This window comes from Dermacentor albipictus, chromosome 4 (assembly GCF_038994185.2).
Source record: "Dermacentor albipictus isolate Rhodes 1998 colony chromosome 4, USDA_Dalb.pri_finalv2, whole genome shotgun sequence".
Classification (NCBI taxonomy): domain Eukaryota; kingdom Metazoa; phylum Arthropoda; class Arachnida; order Ixodida; family Ixodidae; genus Dermacentor; species Dermacentor albipictus.
The window spans coordinates 83,670,478-83,691,556 of record NC_091824.1 but is presented as its reverse complement, the minus strand read 5'-3'; the positions used below and the strand labels follow the sequence as shown (position 1 = coordinate 83,691,556).

At 45.2% G+C, this 21,079-nt stretch overlaps 1 protein-coding gene and 2 long non-coding RNA genes across 3 annotated transcripts in view; 1 reads left to right on the top strand and 2 right to left on the bottom strand.

Moving 5' to 3' along the window:
- LOC135901180 (uncharacterized) overlaps window positions 1–21,079 on the top strand; it is a 472,757-nt gene that overhangs the window by 256,061 nt on the left and 195,617 nt on the right. The gene's annotated exons all lie outside the window — the stretch shown is intronic.
- LOC135901178 (uncharacterized) overlaps window positions 1–21,079 on the bottom strand; it is a 273,193-nt gene that overhangs the window by 230,865 nt on the left and 21,249 nt on the right. The window lies entirely within an intron of this gene.
- On the bottom strand, window positions 11,880–19,477 carry LOC135901176 (uncharacterized). Its single transcript, XR_010564028.2, has 3 exons — window positions 19,049–19,477; window positions 17,851–17,943; window positions 11,880–12,292 (listed from the first exon to the last, which is right to left on the bottom strand). It is a non-coding gene; the product is annotated as an uncharacterized lncRNA (long non-coding RNA).

Sequence of the window (21,079 nt, the reverse complement as noted above, 5' to 3'; positions counted from 1 at the left end):
ACCATCATAAATCACCCAAGCTGCCCTTTAAAGCCTTTCAGTGGAATGAAAATTTTAGGAACCCACGCTCAAGAGCAAAGTGAGCGTAGCTTCCGGACGCCGTCTAAATTTGGAGGAAGTTCCGCTTCAACACAGGTACTCTCAACAGTTGACCCCTCAACAGCTGCGACGATAGTATTGATTGCTTGATGAAGACCGGTGGATTCAATGAAAGCATTGCCAGCGACAGGCTGGCTGGAATGAGGCCGAGTATAAAAGGATACGAGATTGCTTTTCCGAATGCGTTTGGCGCCTGGAAGCTCGCGTTTATGATATGGCGACTGAATGCGGTCGATAATCGTCTAGATCCCCAGAGGCAGGGCATATTGCCCATTGTAAGTTATTTCCTCCCTCTCCTCTCCTTTTCAGTTCCCCTTCCCTTTTCCCCAACAGCTACGCTATGTAAGCCCCCTCTGTCGTAATCAGACAAGTTATTTATAATGCACATCACTGCGCACTTGTGAATAATCGAGTTGATAAAAAAATTCCCATAAATACGCCTATGAGATCGGACGTCCGCTATCACCTGCTGTGATGTTACCGGCAGCTTCAACCGAAGGGCGATGCATTGACAGTCACAGGAAGGTTTAGTGCTGCTCCTGAACTGCTTGGACGGCGTTCTAAATATACGTAGGTATGACTTGTTGGCACAACGCAAGCCTCAGGGCAACACCTGCAGAAGGAACAGTCAAAATTATTTACAGCCAGACATTCAAAGGTTGCGAGGCTTAGCGAAACTTCCAAACTTTCATGCATTCAGAATTCCTTGAAAGGTAACCGCGATTTATTGTGACTCTATAACTGTTGTTGAGACCCAATCACGTCGAGCGTCGAACACTGTAAAACAACGGTTAAAGCAGCACGGTTATACGATACGACTCGGTAGCTATACCACTTGTGCCGCTAATACCAGTGAAGTCGAGTGGTACCGCACGGTGACATGGTGATGAGCGCAGTGGTCTGGCAATGTCCCCCGTAATTGAGACACACTGTAATTGAGACCACGCGCCTCTAGTCGTAGACGCTGTCGTCTGGGAGTCTGCGCCCCCGACCAGAGGTGGTCGCCGATGCTGCACGGGGTTCACAACTGGTCTAAGGAAGTGGCGCTCGAAGTACCGGTTGGCTCCCACGCTTGTGTAAGGTGTGGTGGTAACGGAGCGCTGCCCATAACGCGTTGTGGAGCACAGTGCCACAAATAACCACCTCCCGAAGCGTGCTAAACACGTCCTTCGATAGTAACTATGGTTGGTTCTTCAAAGATGTTTCACAAAGAAACATTGGAATCTTGCGAAACGTACGGAATATAGTGAAAAAAAAGACCATATTATTCAATGGCTTGTTTATTTTTGTTACTCTATTTGGACTACCCATTCTTGGACAACTAATTATGTGACACAGGATGCTCTAGCTTATATCGCAAAAAAATTTGACCAACAAAGCATCACAAGAGCACGCACCTCTGTTCTTCGTAATGAGACCAATAAACCGGGACATAAAATATATACATGTAATGTCGTTTCATGCGTATTTCTAAAGCATACAGACTTCTCAACAGAATAGCGTATGGTATTCAACGGAAACATTGATGATCCAAATTTTCTGATATTTAGTCTTTACTATTCTTAGGCATTGTGCAATATGAGTGACAAGGTCTGTGCCTATTTTTATTCTATGCCTAAAAATTGACATGTGCTATACTGTGACAAGGAGGTTATATACAAAAGTTACATTTTTGTCCTCCTCTTTTGAGCACATACCCGGTTAGTTGCTTCGTTGGCTGATTTGCTTATGTTGTTACGTGCGGAAAGGCACCAACAAAGGAACTAATAACGGATCTGCAAGAGTAGTATAGCCAGAGACCAAGGTGGAAACCGGCTCGTGCCAAACCCAGACGCCCGCCTTCGTCTTTCTTTGCGCCACGTCTCTTAAGCGCCTGTTGTATCGTAACACAGCCATCCGGTGGCAAAATCGCCATCCCTGCGCCGTCAGATATCGGCGGCAAGCAGAAAGCCGTAGAGCTTGAGCCTCGCGACGCGGACGATATCAGTGGCGTTGGGAGCGGAGAACGTTGCGAAGCTAGCTGGAACGATTTGTTAGGTGAAATAAGTGATTGGGCGAACCACGCGGTGTGGGTCTTTGTAACAAGGGAGGAGTTTCTCGCAAAGGCCTACTCGACGGGAAGGTGACTAAAGCAGCGCTAAGGCGCCCGGCGCAATGTGCACTTCATGGTGACAGGGGTCGTAGCGACGCTTCTGGTTCTCTTGTGGCACTGATAGGCGAGCGCGTGCAAGTTGTCGAGCGTGGTCGGTGTGAGCGATGACACCATCACCATATTCAACTGCTCAGGTCGTAATCGATGGTAACAACGTATCTATCGGTAGCGTGGGTTTATTGTGGCATTTTAATGTGGAATAAACGTGGTTTCATTCATTCATTCCGGCAGTGCATGTCCATGTGAGAAGAATTATTGGCGTAGGTAATGTAAAGTAGGACGAGGTCCCAATTGCGTGATCAGCTGAAACGTATTTCGCCAGCATATTTGTAAGAGTCCAGTTCAATCGTCCGGTCAGGCCGTTGGTTTGTTGATGGTAGGAGGTGGTAAACTGATGCTAGATATAGCAGACGCGCATGATGTCGTCAATAGCCTTGGGCAAGAAGGTATGGCCTCGGTCTGTGAGCACTTGACGAGGAGCTTCATGCACCAAGATGACATCGTGTAGCAGGAAATCTGTCACAGCAGTTACGCAGATGGTTGGAAGAGCGCCCGTGATGGCCCATCCAGTCATGTAGTCAGTGGCAAGAGCAACCCAATTGTTCCCCGACGCAGATACCGGAAAAGGACACAGAATCTAGGTCCAAGCCGAGACGAGCGAATGGCTCCACCGGGATTTCAAGTGGCTTCAGGTAACCAGCTAAAAGCAGGGATGGTTTCTTGTGATGTTGACATGAGTCATAAGCTGCGAGGTAACGTTGCACATAATGTGCAAGACCGGGTCAGAAGAAGCGGCTGTGTACTTTGTCGTAGGTTCGGGACACGCCGAGATGTCCAGCGGGGGGCGCGTCGTGAAATTCCTTTAGAACCATCGAGTGGAGGTGCTTTGGGATGACTAGAACAAGATTGCGACCTTCGGGATTAACATTACAATGGCACAAAGTACCATCCTGAAGAATGTAGAGGCACAAGGAAGCGTCATCTGGCGTGGATTCAAAACGATCGATGACTGCTTTGATTGAGGCATCACGACGTTGTTCATCGGCGAGACGGAGGGGCTGTGACATGGAGAAAACACAAGCAGTACTCTCGATGTCAGGGGCGTCGGAGCTGTCGACGGGGTGACGCCACATGCTATCCGCGTCTTGGTGCAGGCGTCTGGGCTTGTGAATCACAGCGTATGAAAACTCCTGGAGCCTCAAAGGCCAAAAACCAAGCAGGTCCGTGGGATTCTTTAGGGAGGAAAGCCAACAAAGAGTATGATGGTCAGTTACCACTGAAAAAAGCTAAGGACGCATAGTTGGGCTCTGATGGTACGGGGAGGCGACTGGCATAAGCGGTAACGTGATCGTAGCCACGCTGACGCTCGGTAGTACATCGCTTACACCATGACCACTGGCATCCGTACGCGATTCTGTTGGGGGATTAGAGATCGGTGGTGAGGTAAAATACGTGATGAGACGAGAGAAGCCGGCAGATTCTGTAGGTCCCCATGAGAAGGGTACGCCATTCTTAAAAAAGTCGGGGAGATGCCGTGCAATAGCGGCAAAATCTTTGACAATACTGCGGGAGTAATAACATAGCCTAACGAAACAGCGAACGTCTGTGGCTTACTTTGGAACTGGAAAGTCTTGGACAGCACGAATTTCGTCTGGGACAGGTTGTACTCCAAAAGCATCGACAAGATGGCCCTAGACCATAATTTGGTGGTGGCCGAAATGACATGTCGATGAGTTGAGTTGCACCCTGGCCTTATGAAAAACGTGAAATATGGTTGACAGACGTTGAACGCAAGTATCAAATGTTGGTGAAAATGCAATAACGTTGTCGAGCTAGCACATGCATGTGGACCATTTGAAACCTTGAAGCAAGGATTCCATCATACACTCAAAAGTGGGCGGCGCGTGACACGTGGACTCGTTTATCTCACGTATGCACAACATGTGAAAGCCTGAAAAGGCACAAAGCCAGTGCTTTTCTTCTGTTCATGTCATCATTTCTCCATTGTTCACGCACGTTGTATAACATCCGTAATCATGTCAAACCAGCTAGCCAGCCAATGCACTCTTACATGATACTCAGGGAATTCCTTATTTAACGCAAATCTGCGCTAAAGATTTAGCTATCCATAAATAGGTTATATATCTTGCTTAGGTAAAAAATAGTATGCTTTAATACAATGTTATCCCTAAAAGCATCAGAACCAAATACTTTTGGAAGATTCTAAAACAGAGCAACAATTGACGGGATACCAGACCAAGAAAGATAGAGACGCAGCGCTGTGTCGTAACTGTAATTGTTTTATGTTCCTTGTAGCGCTGTTTGAAAATCCCAAGTATGTCATGCCAACTCGCCTATAAGCTTCCACTTTAGCTGTAAAGACTATTACAGGCACGACTACGCTTCTGGGTAGTCGAAACCGAGACCTTTATACTCAAACTGCATGCAACGTCTGCACAAATCGCGTCTGTTCATCGAATACATCACTTCTAAAGATAGTCTATAGTTACGTCTATAACCTCCGCGAGAACAGGGTGCTGGCTAAACAAGCTTTACAAAAACTTTATGGCTAAACAATCTTTAAGCTCGCGCACGTCCGTTCGCTCAGTATTGTTAGCTCTCAGCAATGCACTCTTGCGAAGCGCTTACTTTCGCACACTCCATAACCGTGATAATGACATAATGTGCCAACAGAAGCGCCCGTAATGAGTGTTGTTCTTCCCGCCAGAGCACTCGGCGCGCATCACTCCGAGAGCGCAGCTTGCGGAGACCACGCAGCAGGAAGAGGGCGTTCGATGTGCAAACGGCTTCTAGTCGTCTTAGAGCCCACGGTGCGCAGCGTGCTTTGAACTGAGCCACTGATTGAAGGTTCCCAACTCGTCGACGCCGTTGCCGGGAAACCGCTTTCAGGCGAAAGAGCTTTGCAATTAGCACTCAGCACACGAAGTTTGGCCGCGTCGTGTAACTGGCGTGCAGGCTTACGGCGGAAGCGTTGCGCACAAACGACGTGATCCCGCTAATGAGCATCGGCCCATGTTTGCGAGCGGGAAAGGGCTGCCACCCGGAATGTGGGGCACTGTCACCGGTGGACCGATGTCCCAAAGGCGGGGACGTAAACATTCTAACCGTCGAAGCGTTTTGGAAATATTACTTGTATACCCAAACAAATATCTATCTGCAGTCTCGCACAACAACAGTTTAGACTCAAACGAGTCGTTATACCCAAAATTAATGACTCTCGCGTGCGTTAACTTGAGCAACAGTGTCCTGATGTTTCAGGTCCACGCGTACTTTCTGTTTCTGCGCTAGTTCCCGCAGACGCGCTATATGCATAAGAAAGCAGATTGTACTTGTACCAAGTGGTCGCCTTAAAAATGACCGATGTCTTAAACCTTGTGCAGCCATTGTTGCACTCGCACCTGCTATACCAGCATTTGCAAAAGAAACAAAGCGATCGGCCAAGATGTCCAGCGCAAAGCCCCACTATTGTTAAACTCGATATCCGCCCCGGTCCTGAATAATCAGCGATAGGCCGCCGCTGAACATAGATGCGAAAGCATTCATCAGATTTCGACAAGCATGCTTGCTTCGTTGAGAGCACAGCAATTCAAACGCGCAAACGTGCAGTGACGTCATTTTAAATATGGAGTGCCTTAGCTAACGTTAGTTAAGCAGTTGAAACAAAAACAAAATTAAAAACATTGTGCAAGATACGGTTTTCAAACATTTCACCCAAGCGACTATACAATGCTTTCGCATTCCCACACGTCAGTAGTCTTAAGTGTCTCTGCAGATTTTTTTTTCCTTATTGTATAAACAGCTTGGGTAACGTTAGCTGGGACACACAGTATATACCGATTCGCGAGATTTCTTAAGCGCCCCGAAAGAAAGAAGCGCGTGAAAGACACCGTCCTGGAATTCCTGCCTTTTAATTTTTGAAAAAGCTCTACAACTTTTCAACTACAATGTATACCTTGAACGACTATCTAAAACTTTGCATAATGAAAGGTAAATAATTAGATAACTACTTGCACTTCACAAAATAGTCCGAGCTGTCCAAGATGACTACGAACGATATCCCGTTGCTCCAATTCGTAAATTTGTATCACTCTGTTTTTAACGCTTGGTTACGTGAAACGCAGTGGTATATCCAGAGCTCAATTATTCGTTGTAAGTGTCGCACAGCAAGTCGTCCGCCATCCTCCGTGAAAACAGCAATAACCCACTGATAGTAAGCGGCAAAGTGAACGTTCGATGATGAAATAGTAGAAAAGAAAAGCCTTACCTGCGGTGTAAAGCATGTGTGAGAGCTCACCAGAGATGAGCTGCCAGGCCTATACTTTACGCTGTCACACTCGCTTGAAGTAATATTGGGCGACGGTAACCTGAGCTATTGAATTCAAACTTAAGCGAAATTCGGAGTAATGCTTTCTTTTATAACTGCTGTTGCTAAGCCACTGTTTCTACTTGCCGCCGCTGTCACCAGAGCGATGTCACTAATAAAACGAAACTCCAGCAAACGCCTCGTGATGCAGTAGTCACCTGCGCAGTTTTTTTTTTCATTGAAGATTCATTTCATCTGGTCGCTGTGACGTCATGGATTTTGATGGCATCTTCTACGACCTACGTGCTTATATAGTGGTACAGATTGACTACATTGTGTTCTAAAGGAACCAAAAATTAAACATAGCAAGTTTCGGGACTATTTACTCAGCCCAGGCGGCCCTAATGCGGAAACATACTTTGGAATCCCTGACGTCACACTGACGTACCGGCACCCGGGCTTTGGCGCAAAATTCGAATACTGATACTGCGACCCTCATTTTCTCATCTAATAATCAAACTATTATTTTGAAATAACTGCCTGCAGGGTTCTCAAACAATGCTTTATTAGTAAAACTGATTTATTGTTTCGCTTTAGTGTCCCTTTAACAACTTAGATATCATATTAAAAAAAACGGACAGACCTAATGCACACGTTGGAACATATGTGTGAGGCAAGGCTCCCGGAAGTAGGTTAATTAAATGTTACAAAACCGAAAACGATGCCTACAATTTTAACCATTCCTCTTTACATTACGCAACGTGTTATCTTGTGCTATCTCTATGTTTATGCATCACATGGATATAGCAAATTTATTGCCACGTTATGCTGTGTTTACGTGCCACACCGTTCACAAGATGTGAAGAAACGCAAACGGTTCATGCGGATACACGGAGCGAAACGTGGACGCGCCGATGCAGAGAGGACGAAGACGGTGTATGATGCCTGTAGAGGGAAGAATGGTGAGGAGAGGAGCACGCAGCGAGAGATAGACTTTATTTCTCAAAGACGCTTAGTCCGAGTAGCCACTGTCTAGAGTCCAAACGAGTGCTCTGCCTTGGTGGTGGAGGCACTAATCTGGTCCTGTTGTTGTGTCTGATGGGGGCGACCAGCACTGGCCGAAGTGTAGGGCGCAAATCTTCCGGTGGAGCGGTTCAACTCGTCCATCTGTCGGGAATGGGATGTACGACATTTATGCGCCCTCCTGAGCAAAAGGATGGATCATGGATCGCGAGAGTGCATGCCAAACTTCGCCATCTGCTAACGCGCACCTAATTCTGCAGAGTTGGACGAGAGCTGCCGTCTGCATGCGCGTCCCATTGTATTTGCCGGCGTGCGAAGTTGCATTCCCTTACGAGGTATACGGTGCTCGTCGACTACGCATCGGCGGGTTGCGCGTCGCATTTCATCATTGACGTGGTATTCTGCCTCCTCTCCCGCTTTTGATGACTGGCGCTGAATGCCTTGCTTTTGCTGCTTTTCTTTTTAGATGATTCATAACTGTGTCGTTAATCTTATGCGTCTTTATCGCATTATGCAGTGTTGATGACCATACGAGATGTCTACAGGTGCCCTGTATAATTTATCTGTTGGTCCTGTAGCTCTATTGTCTTCCAATTAGCATTGGCACCTGCGCCGAAATATGTTTTCTCCAGTCGTGAAAGGGAGGTTTTCTTGTTTTTCTCTGCTTGCGTGCTCGTTCCCCTTCACGCATCGTGCATAAACCTACACGAGGATTGATGAAATATAGTCAAAATTTACATTTCATAAATTTGTTATCGGTAATAACAAATAAACCAAGTATACAGTATTTTTTCAAATGTTCTCTTGATTTTAAAAAGGTTGGTTTTTCAGCTTATCAGTGGCTTTTTGATCCCGTCATAATAAACATGATGAGTTGTGTCAGCAGCCCGCTACGCGCATGCTCCTCCCTTTCATCGTCGTCGTCGAATAGATGACCTCACCAGAGGTTTTTCATGAGTGACTCAATGAGATGAAAGTAGCAAGGCGATGCGTCGGGGCTGTAAAAATGAAGTTCCAGTAGACTCACTCGCAAAATTTCTGGGCCCGTGGCCATCGAAAATAGCGTATAGTGAAAAGCATTGAACGCACTTGTACATTTTTGCGAAGACAAAGGCATCCTTAACAAGTACTAGATATTGCACTAAATAATGACACGATGTTACTGTATCGGATAGATAAGCCGAAATGATACGTGCCTGCGTGTAGCATCTTCGGCGCATGCTCGCCACTTGTGTGCCCTTTCCTGTACTGGGTATAAAACGAGCACGAATAAATGCTGGGGTGTCTTCGTTTGCTGAGAACTGGTCCAGGCTGTTACTCTGTCGACACCACAAACGATACATGGTGTCAGAAGTCACGCCCATAGTGCTCGGGCACGGTAAAGCAGCATGGAACTTGTGAAGCCACCAGAGCCGCTACATTTCACCGGCGAAATCAGTAAGCAATGGAAGCTTTTCAAACAAAAGTTTGAACTTTTCTTGGTTGCCTCCGCACCCGACAAGAAGCCTCGACCGGATGCCTCAAAGATTGCTTTACTGCTAACCGTGGCAGGTGAGGACGCACTGGAAATTTACAACAACTTCACCTTCGGGGACGATGAGAGCCGGGAAAGTTACGTAACTGTCATAGCCAAGTTCGACACCTACTGCGCAGAACAGCTGAGTGAAGTGCACGAGCGCTACCTCTTTAGGCAACGCGTCCAAGCTCAAGGTGAGCCGGTTGAACAGTTTGTCAGAGAGCTCAGGAAGATGTCTCGTTCATGCAACTTTGGCACCATGGCAGAGTCGTTCATACGTGACCAAATAGTTTTTGGTACAAATGATGACAAAGTAAGGCAAAAGTTGCTGCAGGATAAGAAGTTGACCTTGGCTAAAGCGGAAGAAGTCTGCAAGGCTGCGGAAATGACTGCCGCGCAAAACGAAATCTGGTCTCGAGAACAGAGACAGATTGACGCTGTCAAGAGAGAGAGAGAGGAAAGGGGAAAGGCAGGGAGGTTAACCAGAGAAAAAAAAATCCGGTTGGCTACCCTACGCTGGGGAGAGAGGGGAGGGGGAGGTAAAGTGGAAACAAAGTAGTGACACAGTGATAAGGAAAGGAAGGAGCATAGACACACAATCACAATCGGCCACTGTCACCGAACACTGTCATCGCACAGCACACTGACACCTGTAGCACTATCAACATCTGTTCAGGCTACAGTCGCCTATCCAGTTCTGTCGCCCTCAAGAACCGCAACAGTGCCCTCGTCGCCCTCTGCTGTGATGGCTTATGATGGCGGTATCTTAAAATGAGTTCCTCTGTGAGAGGTCTTTGGTCAAAGCGCGCTGTCAAACTACGGGAGCGTACGAAGCAGCAGCAGTGCGATGAACGACCTGCAATGTTCAAGTGCCGCAGGTGTGGACGTACGCACGGTCCGAGAAGCTGCCCTGCATTTTGCAAAGTGTGCAGAAAATGCCAAGGGCAGAATCATTTTGCTGTCCGTTGCAAGGTGAATAGACAAGTTAGGGAAGTGAGGAGCACCGAAAATAGCGAAGAGGAATTTGACATCCTTGATGTCAAAAGAGGAATTTGACATCCTTGATGTATCTGTCAACAGCGTTGGAAGATCGTGTGACCGTGACTGGGTGGTCAAAGCGCAAGTTGCGGACACGACAATAGACTTCAAAGTTGACACAGGATCGCAAGCGAACCTCGTGCCATTCTCTGCCTACAAAAAACTGCAGCCGAGGGTACCCTTGGCTAGAAGCAACTGTGTCCTACGATCTTACAACGGAGGAGTCATCAAGCATCTCGGAATCATGACTACCACGGTGGCCGTCGGAAGCAAGACGGCAAAGATTAATTTCTTCATCGTGAAGAAGAACCGTCATGCCATACTTGGACTGCGAGCCAGCGAACTGCTTGGACTGTTCTCGCGCACCGTAAACGACATCGGAACAAGCAACAGCGAGGCAGTTGTCCAAGAGTTTCAACAACTTTTTTCTGGGACTGGATATATCAAGCGCCCATACCGCATGGTTCTTCGAGAAGATGCGGTGCCAGTCGTCCAGACAGCCCGCCGTGTGCCCCTTTCCTTGAAAGAGCCTCTGCGCGAAGAACTTGACCGCATGGTCAAAGCCGGCATTACAGCAAAGCAAGACCAGCCGACGGACTGGGTGAGTCCTCTAGTTATCGTCAGAAAAAAGGACGGAAAACTACGTTTATGCATGGACCCGAGGAAAATTAATGAGAACCTCAAGCGCGAGCACTATGAGATGCCGCGTCGAGAAGATATTGAATCGGAACTAGCTGGAGCACGTTTTTTTTTTCGCGCCTTGACGCCAACTCGGGGTTTCACCAGATACCGCTGCATGATGAAACGTCAACAATTTGTACGTTCGCGACTCCCTTCGGTCGTTACCGCTTTCTGGGGCTACCCTTCGGTATAGCGTCCGCCCCAGAAGTGTTTCAAAAGGCTCTTAGCGAAATATTCGAAACACTGCCAGGAGTGCGAGTGTACGTTGATGACGTCATCGTGTGGGGTGCGACAAGAAAAGAGCACGATCAGAGGTTACGAGCGGTACTAGAAGCAGCACAGAAAGCTGGTCTAACGTTTAATGCAGACAAGTGCAGCATTGGCGTGCGCAAGATTTTTTTTCTTGGCGACGTTATTGCGGCAGACGGCATACGCCCAAATCCTACCCTGGTCAGTTCTCTGTTAAGTATGCCACCGCCGGCTGACAAGCAAGCAGTGCAGCGCATGCTCGGTGTCGTAAACTATTTGTCGAAGTTCCTGCCATCAATTACGGACCGAACGAAACTGCTTCGCGACTTGATAAAGAAAGACCGTATCTTTGAGTGGACGGAAAACCACGCGAAAGAATGGAAAATGATTTGTGACAGTCTGAGCAAAGATCCTGTGCTGGCGATTTTCGATCCCAAACGGATTACGAAGATAACATCCGATGCTTCGCAAAATGGAATAGGCTCGGCTCTCTGGCAGCTTCATGAGGGTTCTTGGAAGCCCACACTGTAAAATAATTTACACCCCTAAGGGTTTTTTTCGGTGTCTATAACTAACCCCCTAGCACCCTTGAAAAAGGTGGGTTCTATAGGGAATTACACCCATATGATGGTTATTCTATATTCCAATAACACCCTATCCCTTGAGGGTGTTTTGAACAACATATTACCCTTTGACCCACGGGGTGTAAGGGTGTGATCAGGAATATATTACCCCTTCACCTATCGGGTGTAATGAGCAATATAATAACCGTTGAAGTATGGCATGTGGATGCGGGTTCATATGCACTTCATTGTTTGTTTCGTAAGTCCACAGTCAGGCTAGCACACAGAAATGTTATGTATGGTGTGCATACAATAGGTAATGTGTTTCCAAACGCACGGCATAGCAACTTTGAGAGAAAACACATAATCATGTGTGATGGTCCCATTTACCACAGACACAGAGTGACTGCATGGAGGGTCATTTATTCTAGCCTCCTGTACAATATTTAGAGCTTGCACTATGCCTTGTATGTGGTGACAAGTCTTGTGGTCGTTCTACGTTGAAGAACAGTCTCATTCAAACCAAAGTTCCAGGGCAGAGGCAAAGATGATGCCTTTGTGTAGCTGCATTCCAATGTCCTAAGGCGAGCCATCATAGATGAAGCCATTTCTTCACTAATCGCTGTAGCCATCTGCTTCTTTTCTACCTGCAAAATGATTTGTTGTAATTTAATGTCAGGAAAAGTACACGAAACATGACAAGCTGTGCTTCCCTGCATCATTCACTTTAATATTTCAAGATCACATGAAGAGCAGGTTAAAGAAACAAGCACAGATAGTGCTTACTTCCAAGAAATCGTTATTTCGAAAGAATAAGGCATTCAATCTGCCACATCATGAATGTAGGAGAGACAGGCTACAGAATTACATGAGGGCAATTCAGAAATTATTGCCTCCAAGCCCACTACTTTGCCAATATTACAGCAAACATTTTGAACTCTATCATTTATGCACTTATGTTTAAGCTATCGAATGTCACTTGCCTCGCCTTCCTATCTCTTCTCGTTCCAGAGTGATCGAGCAATTCATGGCATCCAGTGGTGACGTCCAGTTGAAACAACAGGCTGTAATTGAATTTCTGACTGTGGAAGGTTGTGTGCATATCAACATTCATGGCCATCTGACTGCAGTTTACGGGAATGCCTGTGTTGACATCAGCACTGTGCGGAGGTGGGCAAGGACTGTGAAAGACCAAAATCCTGCCTCATCAGATCTCCCGGATCAGCACCGAAATGGACGGCCCACAATGGCTTCTGATGAGGGTCATGAACATCAGGCAGATGAGTTGACTCGGGGCAATCGCAGGATCAAGCAACACCAGATTGCAACAACACTCGCCATTTCCGTTGGCTCAGTGAACCACATCATTAACGACCTGCGTTACAACAAGACTTGCGCTTGTTGGGTGTCAAGGTAACTGACAACTGACATGAAAAAGTCGAAGCATAGCCAACAAGTTCAATTCTTCTTGTAACCCAGGAGGTTTTTAATTATGTGGTTCACTGAACCAATGGAAATAGCGAGTGTTGTAGCAATCTGGTGTTGCTTGATCCTACGATTGACCTGATTCAACTCGTTTGCCTGATGTTGATGATCCTCATAAGAAGCCGTTGTGGGCCATCCAGTTCGGTGCTGATCCTGGACATTTGATGCGGCTGGATTTTGATGTTTCTCAGTACTTGCCCACCTACGCACAATGCTGACTTCAACACCGGCATCCCTGTAAACTGCTTTCAGATGGCAATGAATGTTGAAGGGCGCAGAATGTTTCGCAGTGAGAAATTCAATTCAATTACAGCCCACTGTTTCAACCGGACATCACCACTGGATGCGATGGATTGCTCGATTACTTTGGAACGCGAAGAGATAGGAAGATGGGTCAAGTGACATTCTATAGCTTAAACATCAGTGCATTAATGATAAAGAGCCAAAATGTTTGCAGTACTACTGGTAAAGTAGTGGGTTTGGAGGCATTACTTTCTTAACCGCCCTCATATTACAGCAATAACGCTGTGCAGTTTGTTTTTGTGAGTGACATTTGACCCAAAACTAGAATTTAGTGATCTTAGGCTTCTAAATTCGCCTCACTGGTGTGCTCTTGATCCCTAATTGTCATGGTGGTTGCTCTGCAAATGTTTATCAAGCATGGTTCCTCTAAAATATTTGACACAATTATTTGTAACATATTCAACGAAAATTTTAAAATGTTAGTTGAGAGCATTACTTGTTTCGTTTTCCTGTTGTTCTCTTTATACTAAGCATCACTAAGCTGACCTTTATTTTTTCTTAATCTCTGACTTACACAGTGGCTGGTAACAATCCCTCTGTCAGAACTATTTGGCATCTCTACTACAAAAAAGCCCTACCTACACCTTCTGACATCATCTTAGCCATCTCCACTAAGCAAGCACATAATCCTACTGGTATTTTTATTACAGAGGTTTTCCCTAAAGATCTTCCAAGCAAGAACACTTTAGCATTTGATCATTTAGATGCTTTTAACTGGAACAACACAGTGAATCCATCATGCTTAACAGAAGTTTAGCTATTTTAATCAAAGCACAGTTAAAGCCTTTCATGTATGAAGTTTGTGATCTGCTTTCACTTGATCTTGCTGGTTATATGATTGTGAGTTACACTGAGATCAAACATTCTAATGGCCAACATCTTTCATCTGTGAAGCGCAGAAAACTTTAGTGCACTTGTCAGTGTTGTTACGGCATTCTTATATGTGATGATTAGGCTGCTGGCTGTTTAGCACTGTAGTAGGATTGTACAGGGTGATCACTTTTAAGTTTTATGGAATTTTAAAAAATGTCCTGCGGCAGATGGCATAATTCTTGTCCTTGAGCTAGATTATTTGAAGAGGTGGACATTACTAGCATGAGAAATCGAAACACATGCTCAACTAAATAAAAAAATCACTAATTAACTTCGTAACTAATTATATTACTGCACATATTGCAATTTATTAATTGTAGCCAGTGAGCTTGGAAGACATATGCATTTGAACTTCCAGAATGACACCAGTTTAGAAATATTTCCCTTATAAAGACCAATACACAAGGGTGTTCCCGTTACTTTTGTGCATCAGTGCATAAAAGCACATTTTGTTAAAAAGGTAAGTGGAACAACAGTGCATTTTTACCGCAAGTTTGATGGTGCATATCTCCAAACTGACGCCATTCTGGAAATAAATTCCAAGTAGATACACCTTGTAATGTCACTGGCTATGATTCGTAAATTACAATATGTGCCCCAGATATGTGGTTGCGCTGGCAAACACTCCCAGGGTTCTACTAGGAAACATAAATACCCAAGAAAGTGATGGGGAAACGGCGCCCGCAGTAGCTCAATTGGTAAAGCATCTAACGCGTAATGCGAAGACATGGGTTCGTTCCCCACCTGCGGCAAGTTGTTTTTTCATCCCCTTTCATTTCCATTTATTTATCATTTCTTTATTTCATTTGTTAATAACAAGTAATTTACCCTAACTTGTCCTTGGTGTCAGTGTTTGCTGGCTTCTTAGGATATGATTAATAAACATCGGGTTCATCGGTTAAGCCGCTTTCTTTTCGTTTATATTAGCTATAATGTAATTCATTCGAAAGATAATAAAATTTTCTAATTAGCTTGATATGTTTCGATTTCTCGTGCAAGATATATCTGCCTGTTTGAATATTCCTGCTCAAGGACTAGAATTATGCAATATGCAACAGGGCTATATTTAAAAATTCCACAAAACTGAAAATCATCAGCTTGTATAAAAACAGTGTGAATTAAAAACAAGCTTCAGTGAACCTTACTGAATCAGCAAATGGCCAGTGTAACTAGTCTGATCATCCTGGAAATCTTTTGTAGCTTATAAGCATAGTGCATTTCAATTCCACATTTAGGAGTGCAAATTTTTCTTGAAGTCAGCTTTTTCTTTTTAACAGCTAGCATCCCTGCCAGTTTGCTTAAACATAATGTTGCACGACTTCAACAGTACTGCACAATCAGACTTCTTTCTGCACACAGTGTCTAGTGATGTGTCTTTAGCAGCTGAAATAATTAATGTTCATGCAGATAAACATCAGAAAACATTGCAATAACTGCCAAGAAAATGCAATCATGCGTTTTGTTTACAAAAGAGCATGTGCTCTATCTTCTGCCAGGTTTGTTCTCCATGTCAGGCTAGCACGGAACTTGCACAAGAGGCACCTTTTGCATCCATGAAGATATTTTATGAGGTTATGGTGGTGTCGAAACATGATATAAACCATAACACTTTAAACTATTTTATGAAACAGTTATTTGTACAAAGATAGAAAAGGCACCAATTTTGAATTTATCACATTTGGTTTAGAGTACCATAGTATAAATGGCCCAACTAGTACAGGTACGCAAACAGGCTAGTTGGTACTGGTCGATGACGTTAGACAATGTGAACACTACAAAGGATGGAGAAAGAGGCGATAGCATTTGTTCCATTTCTCGCCACTTTTGACGTCCCTTGTACAAGTCTGCGCTGTCGAACATCGTGGATCAACTAGTACAGTCTGAAAAAAATATGTTATGAAAGAAAACTTGGCTTTCAACCTCGACAATTCTGCCAGTTAGGTATTATGGTTTCTTTAGAACGTATTTCTTTATACAAAGTCAGACCCATCAAGTAAAGCTCGCTGAGAAAGAAATGAAGAACAGCATCAACACCTCTCAAGGCACATGCATCAAAGGAGTCAGAGCATCATACACATTACCTTTAAGTGCAAGAGTATTCTCTTTCTTAGGCAAACTGCATTTCTAGTTTCTTAATGCCTATATTTTTATTTGCCGCAGCTATGGGAAGATCACAAGGTGGAAAAGATGTGTTGGTGCAATTTCAACTATTATGTACAACAACAAAAGGTAAAGCACAGGAAGTCTCACTGCTCCTCTGTCTAAATGACATTCAGTTTCATTTGTCATGTCCACTCCTATCCTGATGGCAGCAGAAACAGGAAGACAGCAGCGTGGTTCAGAAAGCAGACGAAGGAGCTGATATCCTAGCTGACATAAAGAGTAAAGAAGGGAGCTGGTCAGGCCATGTAGTGCAGACTTGAGACATCATTAACTAGCGCGAAAAAGACAACGGACGACAGCTAGAAGCACACAGGACAGAACTCTAGGCTTCAACTGAAATTTTGGCTACACAGAAACATAGGATTCAGGGGATGTGACCTCGACGCATGGAAGCAACATTTATCTTTCCTTTTCCCTGCCTGACACAGGAGGTATCGGAGCAAATCGATGGGCAGGTTCATTTCGAGATACGAACACTCTTTTTTGGCGAGAGCCAGGGAAGGGGTGCTTACACACTTATCACCCGCTTTTCGATGCGAAGTGCTTCGAATATTTTCATGTCGACCTGCATCTAGAGCCGCCTGGGCAGATGAGTGCTTTGAAACTGCTCAGTGCATGAGCACTTACAGCAATGATTGGCCAGATGGCCACCAGCCATGACAGCTGCCATATCTTTGTTCTCCCAAGCGGTCGTTTAAACACCGACCTGTTTGGCTTGAGGAAACGTAGGGCAGCTTTGAGTGCCTTGGTGGCTGGTGGCCACATGGCCAATCATCGCCATACGTGCTCATACACCGAGCAGTTTCAAAGCAATCGTGTGCTCAGACAGCTCGAGAAGCAGGTTACATAGGGAAATATATGAACCACTTTGCATCAAAAAAGCGGGGAATAGGTGTGTAAGCACCCGTCTCTGGCTCTTACCAAGAATGTTCGTAAGTGAAATTAACCTGTTCATAAATTTGTTCCGATAGCTCCTTTGTTGTTTCTGTCCGTCGGCATTCTGTGCATTCCATGTTTCTGTGTAGCAAAAATTTCAGTTGAAGTTTAGAGTTCTTCCTTATGTGCTTCTTGATGTTGTCTTTTTCACGCTAGTTATTGATGTCTAAAGTCTGCAATGAGCACCAACTAGCCAAAGTGCCTTCTTCAACCATTTAATACATAGGGCATATAACCGGTGGCACATTCAAGTTACAGAATGGATGCCAAGAGAAGAGAAGGGTAGTCAAGGACGGTAGAGAAGTAGACTATGATGAAGTCAAAAAATTTTGCAGGTTTCACTTTGAATCAGCTAGCGCAAGACAGGGGTAATTGGAGCTCACTGGGGGAGGTCTTCATCCTCCTGTAAAAAATATGTAGGCCAATTGTGATGAAAAAAGTATACCTGTCGGCTCAGACGTCTTCACTGTCTTTTCAGCAATGTGTAGGCCCAAGACAGCCAGTCGGTTCCCATGCAATTGCTTCATGCTGACTGTAACTGCATGGGCACAAGAAAACAACCCACCATTAATACCACCCGAGATTGACCACTCAATAAAAGAACCTCTCAAAACAGCAAATACAATTAAGCATTTACCAGCTTAATAAATACATATATAAAGACCAAGAATAGTTACAATAACCATACCCTTTATAACTAGACATTAAAATAAGGTAGTGAAACGTACTCTAACCGTAGGACGCTCAGTGCAATTCATTTCAGAAATACTGTTGACAACTGACAGGACGCCTTAGGCAGGGTTCAGTCACACAACAAGAAAACAAATAGTAGTAGTAATAAGCACGCCTGCGTGAAACCAAGAAACGAGTTCAAGGACGAGAAAAAATTGATTAGGCTCGGTGTGCTTATTTATACAAAAAGATAAATTTATAAACAAATAGCGCAACCATGCGTTCATCCGCAACAGCACGAGTGCTTCTAGAACAAACGAGCACAACTTAAAGCGAAGGATAAGTACATAGCCGGGACGGTCGCGGTTCTTTTGTTTTGCATTAGTTCTAGTCATGAAAGCACAAGCATTGCAAGCTGCCTGCGCCATTACCTACCACGGGACCTCCGACAAAAAAAAAGAACAATAACAATTGAGTGAAAGTACACAAGCGACATTTAATACGGTTGTCACACTGCATACTTTTGGCCGCGATCGATCCTGACTGGAATCGAATTTCTGGAGGCGTTTGGCCTCGTTGCACAATCGGCGGACGGGAGCCAATCGCGGTCGAAAATTTCGATCCAGAACAGGCTCAATCGTGATCGAAAGTGGCCGTGTGACACCGGTATAAGTATGCGCCCATCTTTAGTAACAGAATTAGCCAAACCAAAGTATTATTTACCTGCCTGCGCCGGATACTGACGCGTAGCAGTACTTAATTCTCTACAACTCTAGTTGAGGACACGTGAACAATGAAACATTCATTTCTTTTTTCTTTTTCACATTCGGTGCCCATAGGCTACGCCTGGAGTACATATACTACACTCGCATCCAACACACCTTGTGCTGTCCTTTAAATAAATTGCGCGAAGATTACTACCACAATAACGCACCATAAAAACGCGACGCTGAACGTGGCTACGTACGTACCTTTTATATGAGCAGTTCATGCGCCTTGCAAAAGGCCCTCGGTTTGAAGGCGGAGCGCTGCCACGATGTGTACTGTGGGCACGCCGTTTCGTCTACGTAGTTGATGGACGATGTTGACGATGGATTCCGCCGAAAAACAAAACGTCCACTTCATCACTGTTCAGGCCGAATGGAAGATGTTTTCTCCGTCGCCACGAATGACGGCCGTCGTAGGCGTAGTAAACACACTGTCACAAAGAAACACCGATGTCGTAGGCCGCTGCTGCCCTTCTTTCTCACGCACAATCGCGTCGTCTTCACTCCGGACGCTCACTTCGCGTCGATGAGCACAAAAGTACGCGAGAACAACGAGGTGGTACAACCTAAACGCAGCAAAAAACAATCTAATTACTCACAACTTCAAGAATGTCACGGAGAACACACATGCACCCGACGGGCCGCCGGCCCGCCGCGAGACGTAGGAAATGACGTAGCGGCGATAGCGGCGACACCCGTCGGGGGAAGTTATTTCAATTTCGGTTTCGTTTTCAAGGCATAAAAACAAATATTCTTTTAAACTACGTGTGTGTATTACTTTCAAAGCTATTTATTTTACGCTACCTCTAAGCCATTTTCTGTGTTTACGGGTAGTTTCACTGGAAATTTATTCCCAGAAACATGGGCTGATATCAAATCAAATGGGGCAAAGGTGGGCTGGTAACTGCGTGTAAGTGAATTTATTTCTCGATGCTTTTTTTTTGTTTGTTTGCTTGGACGTTCATTTGTAAAGAGACGTGGCCCTTCCTGATTTTATAAGATACAGAGGTACTTGCGAGTCTGTCTTTTCTTTTATGCGCAGAGAAAGAGAGACAGAGAGAAAAAATGCTTTAATTGGCATTTTCAAGAAGTTCACAATGCTCATATTTCTGAACTGGTGTGCTCACGCAAATTTTAAATAGCTTGGACGAACGGCAGATACAAAAGTGCTTGCATAATAGCTTTCTAAACGTATAGGCGACACCACGAAATTTCACATGTGCAGAACTACACGAAAACCTTAAGTTTCCAAGTACGAAGTCTTTGCGTGGTGTCGTGAAAGTGCAACCGAAGCGAATCCAGATCTCGGGGGGTTTTTTTTTTCTTTCTTTTTTTTAAGAGCGGGTGAGCAAGTGCGGCCGATGACCGCTCAAAAGAAAGAACAAATATAACAACGACTCCCCTTTGGTGGACAGCCCCGTGAGTTGTCGCTTACAATCTGATGTCGGTCTTTGTCTTACTGCAGTTGCTTATAATAGCAGTTTGACGGGTAATGAGGAAGATATATTCACAATCGAGGTATTTTGTGCATGCGGTAGACAAGTCATTTTCAACCCAACTACTCTCGCCCTCAAACTACCACGAGCAGAGCAATTTAGTATTGTTCCTATTCAATAGCTGTGCCTATACCATCGCCGAACCCCTTTGCTCGGCGAGGGTGCAGCTGTGGTAAAGGCTATTGAATGACAACAACAATTTCTTGGTAAAGTGTGGGAACTGTGATGACATCTCGTCTGGGTGTTGGCTTTAAGCATTCTCTTGTCTCCCCTTAGTATCATACTGTCTCTCCTCTGCGCTGTTGCATGTGAGTACAAAAAAGTAAGTGCTGCACCTTCTGCACTACTTTTGCGGTGGGTTGGGGTGGGCAGAAGGGGGCTAACGCGTAATTAGTCTTCCAGAGGGCATTGTGTCGATGGCCAGGGTGTTTCAGTGGGCATTGTGACGGCCAAAGAGGTCCAAGAAGTATTGCAGCGATGCCCACGAAGTTCTCGCTAAAAGGACTCGCACACGCCTTCCCCGCGTCCCTCTCATGTTCATTATGCACGCCCTCAAACCACCCACCGACGCGGCTGGCAAGCCAGTGACAGCAGCAGCAGCAGCAGCAGCAGAATTGGAAAGAGTGAGGGAGGAGGCATAGAAAGCTTCGTTTTAAAATCTGGCAGAACGCCCCTGTGCACGCTGTAACCTGCAATCCAGAGCTCTGGTGTTTTGACAAAATTCAATTTCATTCTGCAA